Consider the following 19,211-nt stretch of genomic DNA (forward strand, 5'->3'; position numbering starts at 1 on the left):
CACAGACCATTACTGAACAGGCTCTCAGCTACAGTGTATATAGAATCCCTACAGTGCAGAAGGAATTAAGCCCTATTTACATATCTCCATATATTTACCCTGCTAATCCCCCGACACATGACTATCATGTTCAAATTTTCACACGTCTCAAAACTCCTCGTTGGCAAATTCCCCACCATTGTGTGTCAGGAATTTTGTTGGTGTCCCTAATCCTGTTCCCACTCATTTCTCCATGACCTCATTGACAATAGTCTGTTTGTCCTTGCCATGTATTACAGTGGATATGTTAAAACTGGTCACCATATCTATACAGTGTAACAAAAAGAACCCCTATCTTTGTCCCATACTTTGCCACTGCATTGTTACATTCCCTGGCTCGAGGCAAACTCGCAACCAGTGGTGGGTGTCGTTTTATATTTTATTCAAATTTCACACAGAGCTGTGACTCCGTCAATAAGGTTATCGCATTCTTAGTCAAGCACTCCAGCATCTTGCAATAAAGCCTCCGGTTTTTGTGACGCTGAATGTGCAAGCTGTCTTTTCAACTTCCAAATTCCTTCTTTGTCCATCAATTTCTTATTCCCAGAATGTAACAAAACTTTTGAATTCTTTGATGAGAAATTGCTGATTTCCCTAATGGCAGGCAGTGATAGTCAGACCGAGTCAAATGTAGCTCCAGTCTTCCCAAACTCAATCACTCCGTCATTCTTCATATCATCTGTGCATTTTTCATTGAAGATTGCTTAGCAATAGAAGAATGACGCTAGAAATCCACATCTGTACTGATGAAAAGGCTGATCACAGTAAGACGGTCTCACAACATCAGGTTAAAGTCCAACAGGTTTATTTGGTCGCACAAGCCACAAGCTTTTGGAGCATTGCCCCTTCATCAGGTGAGGGGAGTTGTGTTCACAAACAGGGCATATATAGACACAAACTCAATTTATAAGATAATGGTTGGAATGCAAGTCTTTACAGGTAATCAAGTCTTAAAGGTACAGACAAAGTGCGTGGAGAGAGGGTTAAGCACAGGTTAAAGAGATACGTATCGTCTCCAGCCAGGACAGTTAGTGAGATTTTGCAAGCCCAGGCAAGTAGTGGGGGTTACAGATAGTGCGACATGAACCCAAGATCCCGGTTGAGGCCGTCCTCATGTATGCGAAACTTGGCTATCCCAGGCTGATCCCAGCTATCCTGCAAGGGAGGACTATCCTTTTGGAGAATGCTAGAATGTTGTCATCTCCAAACCTAAAGCGCGTAGAGCTTTCTTACTCCTTGATCTTCCGCCAATCTGCCTCACCAGATATCAGTTAAGCCAGCCAACCACAACTATGGATGTGCAACTGCTATCTAAAGCTGCACACAGTTAAATGAATCAGCCATCGAAATACTCATCACTGGATTCAAACTCTCAGTAACAAAAATACTTTCTTCTTGGCTGTCCTGCTCATCATTTTCTGCCTCGGAAAAATGCATTTCACTTGATTCTCTCGCTGTGTGTCATGTATTGCATAATGATACACTAATAGCATTGAATAACCATTCCCCATGAATTTCTCAGGTTTTAAGCACCTGTGGTCACCTTCACAGATCCACTTTTTCTCTTGACTCTCAAGTTGGATAAAAGTATGGCCACCTTCAGACAGCCTATAAATAAACCCAACTTTGTATTGAAATCCATATTTAATGTTTTGTCAATCTCGAAGCTCAGACACCTTTGAATTCGCCATCCTTTGCTTTATCACCGAGTTCCCTGTATTCAATAGGAAAGTAGCTGGAAACGATTGTCCTTCTAGAAGATATTTAGGGCAGCAATCATTTGGTTTAAATGAGAGCCTTTACATTGCAGTGGAACCCACATCAGAGCATGGGTAAAATACTCTGTCAGATGGTCTGTCAGAGAGCTGGTGCAGACTTGAAGGGCTGAATGGCCTCCTTCTTCACTGCAGGGATTCTAGGAAGCCAGTGTTTCTATGAATACTAAAAGTCTGTCGACAAGAAAAACGCATGCACAATCAAGCAACTCAAATGTGAATACTGACTCTGGATGTCAAATTCAAATTGCTTCAGTTTCTTATAATATCTGTCAAAGTCCATGATATATTCTTCCATGAATAGATCTGTTTTATTACATCCAGCAGAGGCTGACCAAGATTCATTTGCTTACGCTAAGTCATCCTTCTTGTAGGATCAGTTCATCCAAAAACTGTAATAGAAGGACCAATCCTGCTTCATTATTCAAATTATTTCCATTCCATTCTGAAAACACTTTTCTCCTAATTATATTCTCTGCTGGTAACGATAAAAGCCACAGCCATACCTTGCTTCTTTTTGGGTCATGAAGTAACATGTGCCCACATCTCTCAGTTTTTCATTGCTCACATGGCTCCCACCTGGGAGAAAATTGGTGGATAATCGAAGCTTGATATTTTGCATAGTCCTTCTGCCATCCTTTGTCTTAACTTTCTCAGAAGCAGTATATTCTGTCTTTTACAAGTTAGAGACAAAAACCTTTTACAGCAACCAACCACGCAGGCTTAATGTTCATCCTCTGCTACCATGTTAATTCCAATAATAGTATCTTACTTGTCTTTTACCTGAAGGAAGTTTATTCTCAGAACAGCTCAGCATAGCAACAATCTGCTTCCCCGCACCCAAATGTTCCAGCTATATCCAAGTATATCCTTTTGGAGGTTAAGCCAATGATCATCACCTGTCTCTAACAATGCAACTGGCTTAACATAATTGCCAAAGGGTGCAATTATTGATACATTGACAACTGTGTCTTCACAACTTACTTTGTTACTTAGCTTTGAGACATTAGCAAATTTAGCAAGCATACATCCTGTCCCTTTATCCAAGTCATTGATATAAATTGTAAGAGGTCCCAGCACAGATTCATGCGGCACTCCACTCATCGCATCTTACCAACATGAAAAAGACCCATTTAACTCTGCTTCCTGTTAGCTCCTGTTTATCTCACCTGATGAAGGAGCAGCATTCTGAAAGCTCATGATTCCAAATAAACCCGGTGTTGAGAGACTTCTTACTGTGCCCACCCCAGTCCAACGTCAGCATCCAAAGTATGCTGGGTTGGAATCTTGCTTTAACGCAGTGCCTTGGGACTGCTTCTACATATTTCAGTCCCAATACACTGCCTTAATTAACAGTATTTATATCTAGAACTAACAGAATCACTCAAGATCTCACAGTAAATGATCTCATGGATTAGTTTGAATTGAAATTCATTTGTAATTATTTTTATATAAAGTAGGTACCTGTTTAATGCAAATTATATAAGCTTAATCTTGTTTTGGACTTCACCACATTTTTGTAATTAATAAGGCTTAAATGATCAAATTGTATTGTACATAAATGTATTATTGGGATGAATCTTGGGTTTTGTTAAGTTATAAAGTTGGCATCCCTCAAGTGTCAAATACTGCAATATAGCTTTAAGAAAAAACACATTGATTGAACGGAAGTAATAGCTATGGCACATTTGGGCTTCAGCAAGTCTAGCTTTGCTCCAGGTGTACACTATATTCTGCAAAGCTACCTGTAAAAAAGGTCTAGAAATACGGGTGCAGCACAGAGATCTTTGCACTTGCCATGGGTTAGCATTTGTCACAGGACACTTGCTGGGGGAAATCTGCAGTGTAGGGCACTTAACAGGAGAACACTTGTTAAGTGTAGGACACTTGCTGAGAAGTTAGCATTTAACATCGGACATTGTCAGTTGAGACGTCGCTGTAAGAATCCAGTATTCAAGATTTGAGGATCCAGCATGCACAGAATTGCCAGGACTAAGGGAATTGTCCCGAGAGGCAAACAGAGAACACTCACCAGACAATTGTGAGATGTGCAGCTTCAGCAGTTCAGGTGGACTGGAAGCTGAGAGTTGAAAAAAGGATCCATTGGAGTCTTAGAACTGCAAAGGGATTTGTATGTTAAAGTTAGGCTAAAATCTCAAAGGCATTTGACAAAGTCCCACATGACAGGTTGGTTAAGAAGGTTAAGGCTCATGGGATACAAGGAGAAGTGGCTAGATGGGTGGAAAACTGGCTTGGCCATAGGAGACAGAGGGTAGTGGTCGAAGGGTCTTTTTCCGGCTGGAGGTCTGTGACCAGTGGTGTTCCGCACGGCTCTGTACTGGGGCCTCTGCTATTTGTGATATATATAAATGATTTGGAAGAAGGTGTAACTGGTGTAATCAGCAAGTTTGCGGATGACACGAAGATGGCTGGACTTGCGGATAGCGAAGAGCATTGTCGGGCAATACAGCAGGATATAGATAGGCTGAAAAATTGGGCGGAGAGGTGGCAGATGGAGTTTAATCTAGATAAATGCGAAGTGATGCATTTTGGAAGAAATAATGTGGGGAGGAGTTATACAATAAATGGCAGAGTCATCAGGAGTATAGAAACACAGAGGTGTGCAAGTCCACAAATCCTTGAAGGTGGCAACACAGGTGGAGAAAGTGGTGAAGAAGGCATATGGTATGCTTGCCTTTATAGGACGGGGTATAGAGTATAAAAGCTGGAGTCTGATGATGCAGCTGTATAGAACGCTGGTTAGGCCACATTTGGAGTACTGCGTCCAGTTCTGGTCGCCGCACTATCAGAAGGACGTGGAGGCGTTAGAGAGAGTGCAGAGAAGGTTTACCAGGATGTTGCCTGGTATGGAGGGTCTTAGCTATGAGGAGAGATTGGGTAAACTGGGGTTGTTCTCCCTGGAAAGACGGAGAATGAGGGGAGATCTAATAGAGGTGTACAAGATTATGAAGGGTATAGATAGGGTGAATAGTGGGAAGCTTTTTCCCAGGTCGGAGGTGACGATCACGAGGGGTCACGGTGAGAGGAGCGAAGTATAACTCAGATATCAGAGGGATGTTTTTTTTTTACACAGAGGGTGGTGGGGGCCTGGAATGCGCTGCCAAGTAGGGTGGTGGAGGCAGGCACGCTGACATCGTTTAAGACTTACCTGGATAGTCACATGAGCAGCCTGGGAATGGAGGGATACAAACGAATGGTCTAGTTGGACTAAGGAGCGGCACAGGCTTGGAGGGCCGAAGGGCCTGTTTCCTGTGCTGTACTGTTCTTTGTTCTTTGGCTGCTGAGTCAAGAGGCCAGGCTCAAGGAACCAAGAAGGGAAGACCTCATGAGTGCCGTGATCAGCAGGAAGTGCCGTGATCCGGCAGGAAAGGCAGACTGACAAAGTGTTGAACTTGTATATCGTGCCATGCCTCGACTGATGAAATGTTAAATATCAATCTTTATTGTCCAATAAACCTCGTTAGTTTGCATGCTAAATTAGTGATTGCCCTTTTTGTCAGTATGGTTATTACTCAATAAGAATATTCTTACACTGGGGTTTATTATGGAGTCCTAATCCCTATAAAAACAGAAAATGCTGGATAAGCTCAGCTGGTCTGGCAGCATCTGTGGAGAGAGAAACATGACTTACCCCCAATCCCTATAGTTGTTTTCCTCCACCTGCTTTAGTTTCATAGGTCTATTTGTTTAGCTAAAGGGTATTGTGCGCTTAATATTCAAGTCAGAAATTTACCTTATTCCAACCCTTTGGTTCTGCTGCTTTTCACTCTATCCAGACAACGAAAGTCACTTTGACATTTTCCCTCTTGTCTGGTGTGAGCCGTTGTTTCTTTTAAGTTGTTAATCCTCAAGATGCTGTTCTTTTCAAGTTAGCTGTTCACTGTTTAGGCTCCTTGTGGACAGCTGATCTTGTCTTTTCTCATAACTCGGACCTCTGACACTAGAGATTAATCTTGCGAGTCTAGGTCATTGCTCCATCACTTGCATGTTTCCCTTGTGTCTCAGCAACTAAAATTTGTCATCACGTTCTTGGTGCAGCCTGACCAGCATACTGCACAATTCGATCGCTAATTCCATAGACTTGGCAATTCAGTTCAAAATTAAATTGGATTTGCTGAATGCCGCTTTGCATTTGTTAGGCAAATTGGACATCAAGTCATATTAAGTGCGCAATTTTCTGCCATGGAAATCGTAGCAGGCGGGGGGGCGGGGGGGGGGGGCATGCAAAAGTCCGTTGGCCTCGGCAGGAATTTCCAGCCTTGGGACAAGTGCGGCTGGATAATTCCACCCCAAGTCTCTCAGCTCTCACGTTTTCAAGACTTATCTCAACACTATATACAGAGAACATTCATCACCCATTTTTCCTTCATAAGTAGTTATTTATATTTCATGGGGTACCGTCATTAAGGAGCCCCATTTGGCCTATTCAGTCCATGTTGGCTCTCTGTGGGGCATTCTAATCAATTCCTGGACCCAGCTCTATTTCCGTAGCCCTGCAAGTTTTTGCCCCCTCAAGTGCCTATTCCAATTTCTTGCTGAAATCCTTCCTTGCCTCCATTTCCAGCAGCCTCAAGGACAGCGAATTCCAGGTCATTTCCACTCACTGTGTAAAACAAGTTCTTCCACTTATCTTTTCCACTAATCCTTGTACCAGCAGATAATGTCTAATTACATTGCATTAAATTTAATCTGACATTGTTCTGCCTCCATACATATATTTTAGAAATGGCAAGCTGCATCTGAGTTCGGCATTTCCCCCAAATTTAACAATTTATATCAATTTTTAATCCATGTCAATATTTATAAATTAACAGTTGCTGTCCCAAAGCCAAACTTTGAAGCATGCATTCAGTCCTACCACTGACCCTGACGTAACTCGGGGCGGCACGGTAGCACAGTGGTTAGCACTGCTGCCTCATAGCTCCAGGGACCTGGGTTCGATGCCCGGCTTGGGTCACTGTCTGTGTGGAGTTTGTACATTCTCCTCGTGTCTGCGTGGGTTTCCTCCGGGTGCTCCGGTTTCCCCCCACAGTCCAAAGATGTGCGGGTTAGGTTGATTGGCCATGCTAAAAAATTGCCCTTGGTGTCCTGGGATGCATAGGTTAGACGGATTAGTGGGTAAAAATGTCGGGATATGGGGGTAGGGCCTGGGTGGGATTGTGGTCGGTACAGACTCGATGGGCTGAATGGCCTCTTTCTGTGCTGGAGGGTTTCTAAGATTCTAAGTAACTCCTCTGACAAGTATACCATGTTTTCTACCCATCGGCCAGTTTTTTATTCTCCATGTCAAATATCCATGCAGCTTTGAACTTGTGGAATTTTACCAGCTGTGACCTAAACTCAAAACTAGCCTGGATTCACAGGGTGGAAACATTTGCAATCTACTGGTTGAGAGAGTCATGTGTGAAATCAGCTTGGACAGTTTTCACACAGTTGCGATGAAGTATGGACATACGGCAAAATTGTCCCCCTTTCTGTACTCTCACCGGGTGGAAGTTGTGTGGGGGAAATGATTACCATGCTGGTATAGTACAGGGTGCTAGATAGAGTGAACATTACACAGCCGGCACAGTGGTTAGCACTGCTGCCTCACAGCGCCAGGGACCCGGTTCGATTCCCGGCTTGGGTCACTGTCTGTGTGGAGTTTGTACATTCTCCTCGTGTCTGCGTGGGTTTCCTCCGGGTGCTCCGGTTTCCCCCCACAGTCCAAAGATGTGCGGGTTAGGTTGATTGGCCATGCTAAAAAATTGCCCTTGGTGTCCTGGGATGCATAGGTTAGACGGATTAGTGGGTAAAAATGTCGGGATATGGGGGTAGGGCCTGGGTGGGATTGTGGTCGGTACAGACTCGATGGGCTGAATGGCCTCTTTCTGTGCTGGAGGGTTTCTAAGATTCTAAGTAACTCCTCTGACAAGTATACCATGTTTTCTACCCATCGGCCAGTTTTTTATTCTCCATGTCAAATATCCATGCAGCTTTGAACTTGTGGAATTTTACCAGCTGTGACCTAAACTCAAAACTAGCCTGGATTCACAGGGTGGAAACATTTGCAATCTACTGGTTGAGAGAGTCATGTGTGAAATCAGCTTGGACAGTTTTCACACAGTTGCGATGAAGTATGGACATACGGCAAAATTGTCCCCCTTTCTGTACTCTCACCGGGTGGAAGTTGTGTGGGGGAAATGATTACCATGCTGGTATAGTACAGGGTGCTAGATAGAGTGAACATTACACAGCCGGCACAGTGGTTAGCACTGCTGCCTCACAGCGCCAGGGACCCGGTTCGATTCCCGGCTTGGGTCACTGTCTGTGTGGAGTCTGCACATTCTCCCCGTGTCTGCATGGGTTTCCTCCAGGTGCTCCGGTTTCCTCCCACAGTCTGAAAGACGTGCTGGTTAGGTGCACTGGCCATGCTAAATTCTCCCTCAGTGTACCCAAGCAGATGCCGGAATGTGACGACTAGGGGATTTTCACAGTAACTTAGTTGCAGTGTTACTGTATGCCTACTTGTGACACTAATAAAATAACAACTTTGCATCTGACCTTGGAGATAGGGAACTGTCTGAAATGGGAATACTTCCATTACTCGTCATTGTTCATATTGGTCAGCACAAAATATGTGATTAAGGAATAAAATATTCCCAGATGATAAATTTCTGTGATGCAACATGTGACTGATTTTCAATTGAGGAGATCCCGGACTGAACATCCCTAAAGTAATCAGAATTCTGATTATTTTCTGGTGTTATTGCCTTTCTGACATTACTGCTGTCAGGTACTAAGTTTTCTGCAAGTAGACCACTGTTTTATGTGGGCAGCTGGTGCTGTCCTTCAGAGGCTGGACAGGGCTCTGCTGGAACTGCTTCCATTTGGGGCCAGTGTGCCACGCTGCAGATTTGCATTATGACTATCTACATTAGCTCGGGTAAAGTAAGTCACACCCAACTACTGTCAGAACAAACCTCAACTTGCTGTTTTAGAGTTGTTACAGCATAACTACTATTAGAAAATTGCTGCTACAGATGAGTATAGGCTGAGAGCAAGTAACAAATGCCATGATATATATTACACACAAACTCTGTTGGAAAGGAAAGGTGTAATCTGATCTGCTTCCAACATAGAATGTAGTTCCAAATATAAAATATTATATGCAATGTGTGACATTATGACACTATCATTACTTGCTTTGAGGTCTTGAATTTATTCATTTTTGGTCATTAGAATCAAATAGAAAAAAGATGTTCAGTATTAATAAAGTGTAACTCAATTGCAACCAAAACGAATTTGTTGGTTTTATTTAAATAGGATATAAAAAAGTTTACACCCAGTATTTTAACTCCTTTTTCAGTATTAACACACTCTGCACCCCACAGTTGTGCTCCGAGGACCTGACTTTCAGCACAATATTCAGAATGCATTGGTCGCTAAGTTAATTCAGTGCCAGAAGGGTCCAAACCAGAAACACTCCAGTGGGATCAGGAACTGGCCCATGGCATGCAGATACCACTCCAGTCTGGAATGTGACTCATCGACAAGTAAATTAGGCAGCAAATGCCAAACACACAAAAGCTGCTAGCAGCCTCTTAATTATTCCAAAATGAAAAAAAACAGAAATGCCATTGTAACTTAGTGTTTTTTAAAAAGAGAGAGGTGAGAAAGCCGGGCCCAGCCCAGGGTAAGTAAGCACACACTCGCTGTTCGGAATGCAGGAGAAGTTTACGCGTCTGTTTACATCGGGACTGATTCTTGCATCATCCAGTGCTGGGTTTTTACCATGTGGCCATTGCAACTTCTCCATGGAGAGGGGTGGGGGGAACATCATCCATTCGCAGGCAAAAGGCGACTGAACCAAACCAGGCAAGAAGCCCCTTCAATAAAGCCCTAACCCACCCAATTATTCAATGACCCTCAAAGCCCCTCCAGCTTACAACGAAACACACACAAAGGTCGAATTAAAACGTGGCGCTTGCTTACCTTGGGAGGAAATAAAAGGGGATCTCCAGCGAAGAGTAGCTTCTCCCCGGGCGGTTCTGCACAACGTGGATTCAGAGACACAGAGAAGCTGCAGTGCAATGGCGAGCGAGTCTTCAGCCTGCCCAAGGAGACACACACAGAGACTAAAGCAAATGTTGCATTGCCCTCACTGCCTGAGCTGGAGACACACAGCCACAGAGAGGCGGTTCCGCAATGAAATGAATGGCAGCGTGACCTCGCCTAGCGCGTACAGCGCTTTAACGTATACATTCCTCCCGATTTCACTACTTCACTCCTGCCTATGTTTGGACACCTGACTGCTCCAGCTGTCCCCTCAATTGCCAACACAAACACGGCTCAGAGCAGGGCGGATGTACTATCAGCTTTGCAGTTCAGATGAAGAGGAACAGGATCCTACAGATACAGTATATGTGTGCCAGGAGCTGATGTAAATATACACAGTGACTTGCTGGTACAGAACTTGCAAATATCACTGACAATATACAGGTCACCATTTTCTGAATCTGTATTCATTGAACATATGAGTAAGAGTCATATTGGACTCCAAATGTTAACTCTTTTGTTCTACTCTTTTCTGGGGAGGTGGCATCGCTGGCTGGGCCAGCATTTATTGCCCATCCCTAATTGCCATTGAGAAGGTTATTTCAGAGGGCAGTTAAGAGTCAACCACATTGCTGTGGGTTTGGAGTCACATGTAGGCCAGGCCGGGTAAGGACAGCAGATTTCCTTCCCTAAAGGACATTAGTGAACAGTCAAGTTCATTTTAATCACAGCAAGCATGCTCAAATATGGTGTAGCCATAAGGTCCCATCTAGAATCATAGAATCGCAACAGTGCAAAAGGAGGCCATTCAGCCCACCGAGTCTGCACCGACAACAATCCCACCTAGGCCCTATCCCCGTAACCCCGCTAATCCCGTTAACCTACGCATCTCGGGAGACTAAGGGCCAATTTAGCATGGCCAATGCACCTAACCCACACATCTTTGTGGGAGGAAACCGGAGCACCCGGAGGAAACCCACACAGACACGGGGAGAACATGCAAACCACACAAAGACAGTGACCCAAGCTGGGAATCTATCCCAGGTCCCTGGAGCTGTGAGGCAACAGTGCTAACCACTGTGCCACCGTGCCGCCCCTAGAACTTTCACATTCTCCCTGGATCTAGATCCAGCTGTCACTGACATTTTGGTCGATTTCCATGAGAAATGCGTTTTTAATGGAATGAAACCTAACTTCCTATCCCAGACACCTTTCCAATAAATGTTGATAATATATCCCCATGACCTGTGCTCCCATTCACTTTTGAGGTGGTACTGTCTAACACACGCCCTTTCTGCAACATGCTAATGGAGAAATTCGCTAATGGGTTGCCCGGTACTATCTATCACATGCCTGCCTTCACCAGTCGATATACCCATTAGAATTCGTATAACCCCACGCTGTATAAGATTGGCCCTGTTAGCAATCTCGTAAATCCTAGCCATTGGCTTACGATGAAAGCTCGATGCAGAAATAGAGAACATCAAAGTTCTTCTGCAGGACAATGGAAGAGAGCAATTAGGAATAAGAGTAGGCCATTCGGCCCCTCATGCCTATTCTGCCATTCAGTTAGATGATAGCTGATCTACCTCAATGCTGTTTTCCTGCACTATCCCCATATCCCTTAATGTCTTTAATATCTAGAAATCTATTGATCACTGTCTTGAACATACTCCACCATTCCCTGGGGTGAAGAATTCCAAAGATTTACCATCCTCTGAGTGAAGAAACTCCTCCGCATTTCAGTCCTGAATTGCTTACCTCTTATTCCAAGACCGTGTTCCCTGAGGTAAGGAGACCAAAACTGTACGCAATAATCCAGGCACAGCCTCACCAAGACTCTATACAATTGCAACAAGAATTCTTTTCTTCTGTATTCAAATCCTCTTGCAATAAAATTCAAATTACCATTTGCCTTCCCAACTGCTTGCTGCACCTGCATGTTGGCTTTCGGTCACTTAAGAGCAAGGACATCCAAGTCCCTTTGGGAATCAACAATTCCAAATCTCTCACCATTTAATAAATACTCTGCATTTCTCTTTTTCCTACCAAAGTGGATAACTTTTACATTCTTCCACATTATATTCTATCTGCCATGTTCTTGCCCACTCACTTAGCCTGTCTAAATTCCCATGAAGCCTTTTTGTATCCAACTCACGATCCCACCAAGTTTGTGCCATTAGCAAATTTGGAATTATTACATTTCATATCTTATCTGATATTTTATATTGTTATGACCATGGTGGATGTTAATTGCTAAGCAAGCCAAATCCGAGAGGTAAAACTGGCTTACTTAACCATTTCTATTGTCTGAAAACAAGAAGAAACTTATTGATCTCAGCAGCAAAGAACTCCAGGAACATTTTTGGGATTTAGAAAAGAAGTAAATGATTTATCAATAAGAAGAAAAGAAGACTTAAGCACACAATATTACAGTTACACAGTTAAAATAGTCTTATAAAATATCTATTGGCAGCTCATGGTCACTGATGTCCTCTTAGGGCATGGTGCCTGAAGGAGGAGGATCATTCTGATGATTTTGCACAGCAGAGCCAATTTGTTTTTTCTGAGGATTAATGCTAAAATGATGCAAAACTCCAGATAAGGTCTGTCATCCTGAAGTGACACTCCTGCACTGTTTCGTTGCACCCCCCTTGAGGTAAAGACTTTTATACTTTTTGATGTTTCATATACCCTGCGCTCCATAGATTCATAGAATCCCCAGAGTTCAGAAGGAAGCCATTCGGCCCATTGAGCCTGCACTGACAACAATCCCACCCAGACCCTATCCTTGTAACCCGACATATTTACCTTGCTAATCCCCCCTGACACTAAGGGGAAATTTAGCATCGTCAATCAACTGAACAAGTTGGAGTTGTCTATTGTGACTTGTGGACACGGACACCAAAATCCTTCTTCTCCTCCGAAGTTCCTGACTATTAAGAAAAAATTCTGCTCTGTTTTTCTCAGATGCAAAATGCCAACCGCATTCCCATGTAGAACTTCCTGGTCAAAGGTTATTGCAACAGCAGAGATCCCTGTGGAATACCACATGTCATATCCTCTCAATTGGGGAATCTTCCCTCTATCCATGCTCTTGTCTTTTATCTCCCAACCAATTACTGTCCCATTTGACAAGCCTACCTCCATTTCAATGCAATCTCATTTTTGCTAATGCTCATGTAAAAATACTCATTCACCAGTTTCGTGAAAAATACAACTCGTTCATTTCCAGGTTAAAACTATACAGAGACTTGCAATCAGCTCCTGAGAAGACACTGAGTGCAGAAGCCTGTGCTTACTAGGGTGACCCTCCACTCTGCTCCCTGATTCGTTCTGTGGACGGAGAAAGAATGGCTACAACAATAGTTTAACAACGATAATGGCAATAGTTACTTTAAAATCTCTGGCTGAGGGTTAGGCATGCTGGGATTTTTGGTCAATTTATAATTAAAACCAGATGCAGGACATAAAGTTGCTCTGGTAAGGCTCTGGTCTGGAAACTGTGATATGAAGCCTCCTGTGTTGACTAAACAAGGGAAGTTGTTTACATTCGAACAGACATTTTGGCATTGGATTTTATTACTGTTATGTATGGTACATGTCAAATGAATTAAGTGTAATGGTGTGTTCGCAAGTAATTTCATTGGATGTTCAAGCCATGTGATCAGTTTCTGGTTACATAGTTGGCTGGATGACAGAGAATCTTCTGGAAGTTAGTGGAAGATTTGTAGATAAATGGCATTGCAGTCTTTGTTTGGTAGCAATAACTCAGAAGAGACCAACCATCAAAAGAAGACATCTACCCTGAAGGAATTTCCCTCAGAGAAGAAGAAGATAGATTCTACGTCAAGGATATTTTTTGGCCAAGATTTTTCCTAAACTTGGTCGTATCTATTTTCAGTTAAATGATTAAAGTTGATGTTCAGTTAAAGTTAATGTGCAGTTAAGAGTTAAAGTTCAGCTGAGAGTTGATGTTTGCTGAGAGTTAAAGTTCAGTAGTGAGTTGCAACTGTTTATGCTTGAGTTGGTACCAGAAGTGTTAAATAAAGAAATAGTTGAATTACTGTCCTCGGTTGTTGATGCACCATCAATATAGCAAAGATTAGTTTGCATGCAAGAACAAATAGGTTTTTATTAGCAAAAGACTTGGAGCACACCCATGCCGATGAACTGGTCCAGACTGAGGCAGGGGGGTTGGGAGCAGTCGCCTTTATACCTGGACCAGGGGGGGAGGAGTCTCGGGTAGGGCCGGCAGGGATGTGTCCAGGCATGTCACATATACAGGTAATAAGCTAACAGTGGTTTACCACAGTTGTCTCATTAAACTGGAATGCTTGGAAAGTGTTTAAATTGAAAGTTGGATAACAGTTCTCCAGGTCATGTGACACTTGATTGATCCTTAAAAGGGCAATCACCACAGCTATTTTGTTAAGAAGCTTCTGGAAGTCCACATAGACAATGTAGCATAGTCCTATAATTACCATGCTGATGATCTTCTCAAAGTTCAACAGGATTCTTTCTGGATGTATCACAGCTTGGTATGGCTCCTACTCTGTCCAAGACCACAAGAAACTATAAAGGGTTGTGAACGAAGCCCAGTCCATCACTCAAACCAGCCTCCCATCCATTGACTCTGTCTACACTTCCCGCTGCCTCGGAAAAGCAGCTAGCATAATTAAGGACCCCACGCACCCCGACCATACTCACTTCCACCTTCTTCAGTCAGGAAAAAGATACAAAAGTCTGAGGACACGTACCAGCCGACTCAAGAACAGCTTCTTCCCTGCTGCCATCAGACTTCTGAATGGATCTTTCTTGCATTAAGTTGATCTTTCTCTACACCCTAGCTATGACTGTAACACTACATTCTGTACTCTCTCATTTCTTTCTCTATGGACGGTATGTTTTGTCTCTACAGCGTGCAAGAAACAATACTTTTCACTGTATACTAATATGTGACAATGATAAATCAAATCAAATCAAAACAGGATTAGTCAGATATAACCTACTGCCCACAAAGGCACACTGGCTATTTGATGAACTCATATCTCCTCCAGTGCTCAGTCACTTTGGGCACTAAATTTGGCACAAGGTCAAAAATCGGTTTTCCGATGTTGGGAAAAACATTAGGAATTTTCTTCCCAGGATTCTAAAGACCGTGTAAAGGTGGGTTGAGCTCCCTGTCGGACAATGTTGGGGAATCCTTCTGCATGAACCAGCACGTCATGCATCTTCATTAAAAGAATGAAGTTCCGCCTCCAAATGAAATTCCCCGCCACTGAGAAATTAGAATGTTCACTTTTATGGCTGCGTGTAAGTGATGGGCACCTGGCAAGAGTTTGACTTCTACAACTTTCCCAGGAGTAGATACTGCTTTGGCTATTTTGGGAACTGCACAAAACTGGACTCTTTTCATGTGCTGTTAGAACAAGTTATAAGTTTATTTATTAGTGTCGCAAGTAGGCTTACGTTAACACTGCAATGAAGTTACTGTGAAAAATCCCCTAGTTGCCATTCTCCGGCACCCGTTCGGGCACATTGAGGGAGAATTTAGCATGGCAAATTCATCTAACCCCAGCACGTCTTTCGGACTGTGGGAGGAAACCGGAGCACCCGGAGGAAACCCATGCAGACACGGGGAGAACGTGCAGACTCTGCACAGACAGTGACCCAAGCCGAGAATCGAACCCGGGACCCTGGCGCTGTCTATGTGGGTGGGGAGGGAGGCAACAAGGGAACACAGGGATATTGGCTGGAGGGAAGGATATTTTTTGTTGATCTGGAGGTCCTGTGGCTGGGTGGAGGAAATGGGTGCCTGGGTGTGGGAAGTGGGTGCCTGGGTGGGGGAAATGGGTGCCTGGGTGGGGCAAGTGGGTGCCTGGGCGGGGGAAGTGGGCGCCTGGGCAAGGATGGCAAAAGGGGGATGGCGTCAGTGTTGTTGATGGTAGTGTCTTGGGATTCAACTGAGAGTGCTGGGCAGCAGAAGGAACAGTCACAGTCAGAGAGGGCAGTCGTACGTGGTAAGGTGGCACGTCCATGGTGATAGCCGGGTAGCAGAAGGGGAGGGGGTGATAGATGTGGACAGATGAGGGTCAGGTGGGCAAGGGGATGGTAACCAGTGTAAGCTCAGAGGGGAGGGAAGGCAAGTGGGGATGGAACGTAATAGGTGCAAAGGTAACGGGGGGTGGTTCAAGGGTGACAGATGGGAGTGGAATAGCTGGAGGCCTTTACGACCCTGGCCTGCTAAGAGTCTCTTTGCATGGGGCTGAGCAGGTGACTGTTCTCCGGCAGTCCTCCGAGTGTCAGAGACTGACACTTCCTCTGCCAGCTATGGACCCTTTTCAGTGATGTGCTCACCAAATTGTGACCCCCAAGCCTAGTCTAGAATGTGCACCCACCCACATCGAGGCTGGCGGAGGGTGTAGGGGAACGCCTTGACAGTGTATCCTTTGAAATCTGAGGCACCCTCAGAGCTGGGGTTGGACACGGAGCTGTGGCCCTTGTTGGTCTCTCTTCTTTCCTGCTGGTGTCCAGAATAGAGGAAAGAGAGGTTTAGTGGTTGCCTAAGCAGGTTCCTTAGTTAAAGCAATGTGTTACTCTGGGGGCGGAGCTGACAATTGCAGACTTGCTGGGGGAGTCCTATCTCGCCTTCAGCACAGGCTGCTCCTCCTTCTATCTCACAAGAACACAAGAAGGAGAAGCAGGAGTAGGCCATGACCCTTCAAGCCTGTCCCGCCGCCATTCAATACCATCATGGCTGATCTATCCTGGTTTCAATGCCTTTTCTGTGCCGTTTGCCCATAGCCCTCTATTCCACAATCTATCAAATATTTACTCACCTTCACTTTAAATACTTCTAATGATTCAGCCTCCACAACCCTTCGGGGCAGAGAATTCCAGAGATTCACCACCCTCTGTGAGAGGAAATTTCTGTGCATCTCTGTTTTAAATGACCAGCCTGATCGGAGGCCTGCTCCTCATATGAGGTGAATTCTGCCTGCGGTCTGGGGCCTCTCCCCCTCTTGTCTTGCAGGAAGAAGGACGAATTGATTGTCATCCCAGTGGCTGCATGAGCAGTCCAGCAGCATGCATGTCTATGGCCGCTGCTGGGCCCTGCCCAGTAAGTGATTAAGACCAGGATGTCCTGTGACTGGTAGAAGATTAAGAGCATGAAGTGGCTGACACACATTCAGTAAAGATCTGCTGGTGAGCGGAGCAGCCCAAGCTTCTGTTTGACATCTCTGTGCACTCGCACACTTAGACTGCCTGATGCCCTCATGAGTGTCCGTATGCCGCGATTAGATGGCGCATTTACCCTGGCAGAGCGTAGCAAACCTTCCCTCCTCTTCTGACATTGCTGGGCATTTCTGTGCTTTGCCCCAGGGGCGCTAACCTTGACTGAAGCCTCTGACTGTGGGTCACCCTGGTCAGACTGGACAGCCTCCTGCTGTCACCCCAGGGAAACCGCCCCCCCCCACTTTCCTGGGTGGACCGGGGGGGAGACTCTCTGGGGAGGTTTTGCTGAACTGTTGGACTACAATCTATTTCCTTCCCTGGGGACATCAAGGACACGGTAAGAAGTCTCACAACACCAGGTTAAAGTCCAACAGGTTTATTTGATGGTATTTGCTACCAAATAAACCTGTTGGACTTTAACCTGGTGTTGTGAGACTTCTTACCGTGTTCACCCCAGTCCAACATCAAGGACAGCCAGATTGGGGCGCCTGGCCTGCAGTGAGTGAATGGTTGTCTGTGTGGCCATTAAATATGGCCCCCAGAACTTCAACCCCATAACGTAATGGCGGGGAGGGCAACTTCCTACTTGCCCCTGCCACACGATTCACCAAGATCCTCATATATGCATAGATAATGAGTTGAGCCATGCAGGAGTATGCGTGATCAGCCACCACCCCACATCGCAAATTGAAATCAATCCAACGTTCGCATTTGTCTCCAGAACAGAAACCCCCAGCATTTGTCTCTGGTGGATTCCATTAAATGCTCCCTAATTATTATTACAATTATCAGTCCATCACGCAAACCAGCCTCCCATCCATTGACTCTGTCTACACTTCTTGCTGCCTCGAAAAAGCAGCCAACATAATTAAGGACCCCACGCACCCCGGACATTCTCTCTTCCACCTTCTTCGATCGGGAAAAAGATACAGAAGTCTGAGGTCATGTACCAACCGACTCAAGAACAGCTTCTTCCCTGCTGCCATCAGACTTTTGAACAGACCTACCTTGCATTAAGTTGATCTTTCTCTACACCCTAGCTATGACTGTAACACTACATTCTGTACCCTCTCCTCTCCTTCTCTATGTACAGTATGCTTGGTCTATATACTTTTCACTGTGTACTAATAATAAATTTCACAATAATCAATCAAATCAAATCAAAAACGCCTACTCCTGCCTCTCTTCATGTGTAATGGAATGATACCTGTACTGTTTCAATCCATAGGCAGAATCTACAGAGATTTAAAAATTTATGCCAAACACATTTTTTCAAAAATCTGGGCTGGAAACCAACAGGTCCTGTAGATTTTTCTATCTTAACTGCCACTATTTTCAATATTATTATTTCCCTTCATTTCTAATAAATTAACCTAAGTTGCCCTCCCCGCCCTTAATTCATCTCTGGATTCCTTGGCGTGGAGGGTATTTTACCCTCTTTCTTTGCTGAGAAAACAGATGTAAAGTACTCATTGAATTTGCCTATTGTGGCAACATTGGATGTACCAAACTTTGGATAAAAGTAAATTATTGCGGATGTTGGAATCTGAAATCAAAAGAGAAAATGCTGAAAAATCTCAGCAGGTCTGGCAGCATCTGCAAGGAGAGAAAAGAGCTGACGTTTCGAGTTCAGATGACCCTTTGTCAAAGCTTTGACAAAAGGTCATCTGGACTCGAAATGACAGGTCTTTTTTGTACCAAACTTTGTACAAATACATCCTGGAAGCCAATCTTGAAGCCTGGATCCCACGACATGGAGGGAAAAAGCAACAAGCCTGTACAGATGCAAATGGACAAATCCCTGTCAACAAGCAATCTCAACCTTTTAGGGGAACAGAGTCAGGTCTCCACACACTGCAAAGCCAGTGCCTTCACCACCCCTCCAACAATAACTTCACATGTCACCTTTATGATTGGTGGCACAGTGGTTAGCACTGCTGCCTCACGGTGCTAGGGACCCAGGTTCGATTCCAGCCTCGGGTCACTGTCTGTGTGGAGTTTGCACATTCTCCCTGTGTCTGCGTGGGTTTCCTCCGGGTGCTCCAATTTCCTCCCACAGTCTGAAAGATGTGTTGGTTAGCTGCATTGGCAGTGCTAAAT

The 19,211-nt window shown here is 44.5% G+C and overlaps 1 protein-coding gene across 4 annotated transcripts in view; it reads right to left on the reverse strand.

The window, feature by feature from the left end:
- LOC144499768 (high affinity cationic amino acid transporter 1-like) overlaps nucleotides 1-10,213 on the reverse strand; it is a 91,009-nt gene extending 80,796 nt beyond the window's left edge. The window contains exons 1-2 of one of the 4 annotated variants that reach the window (XM_078222209.1): nucleotides 9,810-9,915; nucleotides 3,847-3,931 (exon numbers count right to left, since the gene is read on the reverse strand). The gene's annotated coding sequence lies outside the window, so the exon portion shown is untranslated. Of the gene's footprint in view, nucleotides 1-3,846; nucleotides 3,932-9,809 lie in introns of all 4 variants that reach the window. The other 3 variants (XM_078222208.1, XM_078222211.1, XM_078222207.1) reach the window with 3 other exon arrangements.
- Nucleotides 10,214-19,211: the final 8,998 nt, after the last annotated feature.

The sequence above is a fragment of the Mustelus asterias genome, chromosome 10, assembly GCF_964213995.1.
Source record: "Mustelus asterias chromosome 10, sMusAst1.hap1.1, whole genome shotgun sequence".
NCBI lineage: Eukaryota > Metazoa > Chordata > Chondrichthyes > Carcharhiniformes > Triakidae > Mustelus > Mustelus asterias.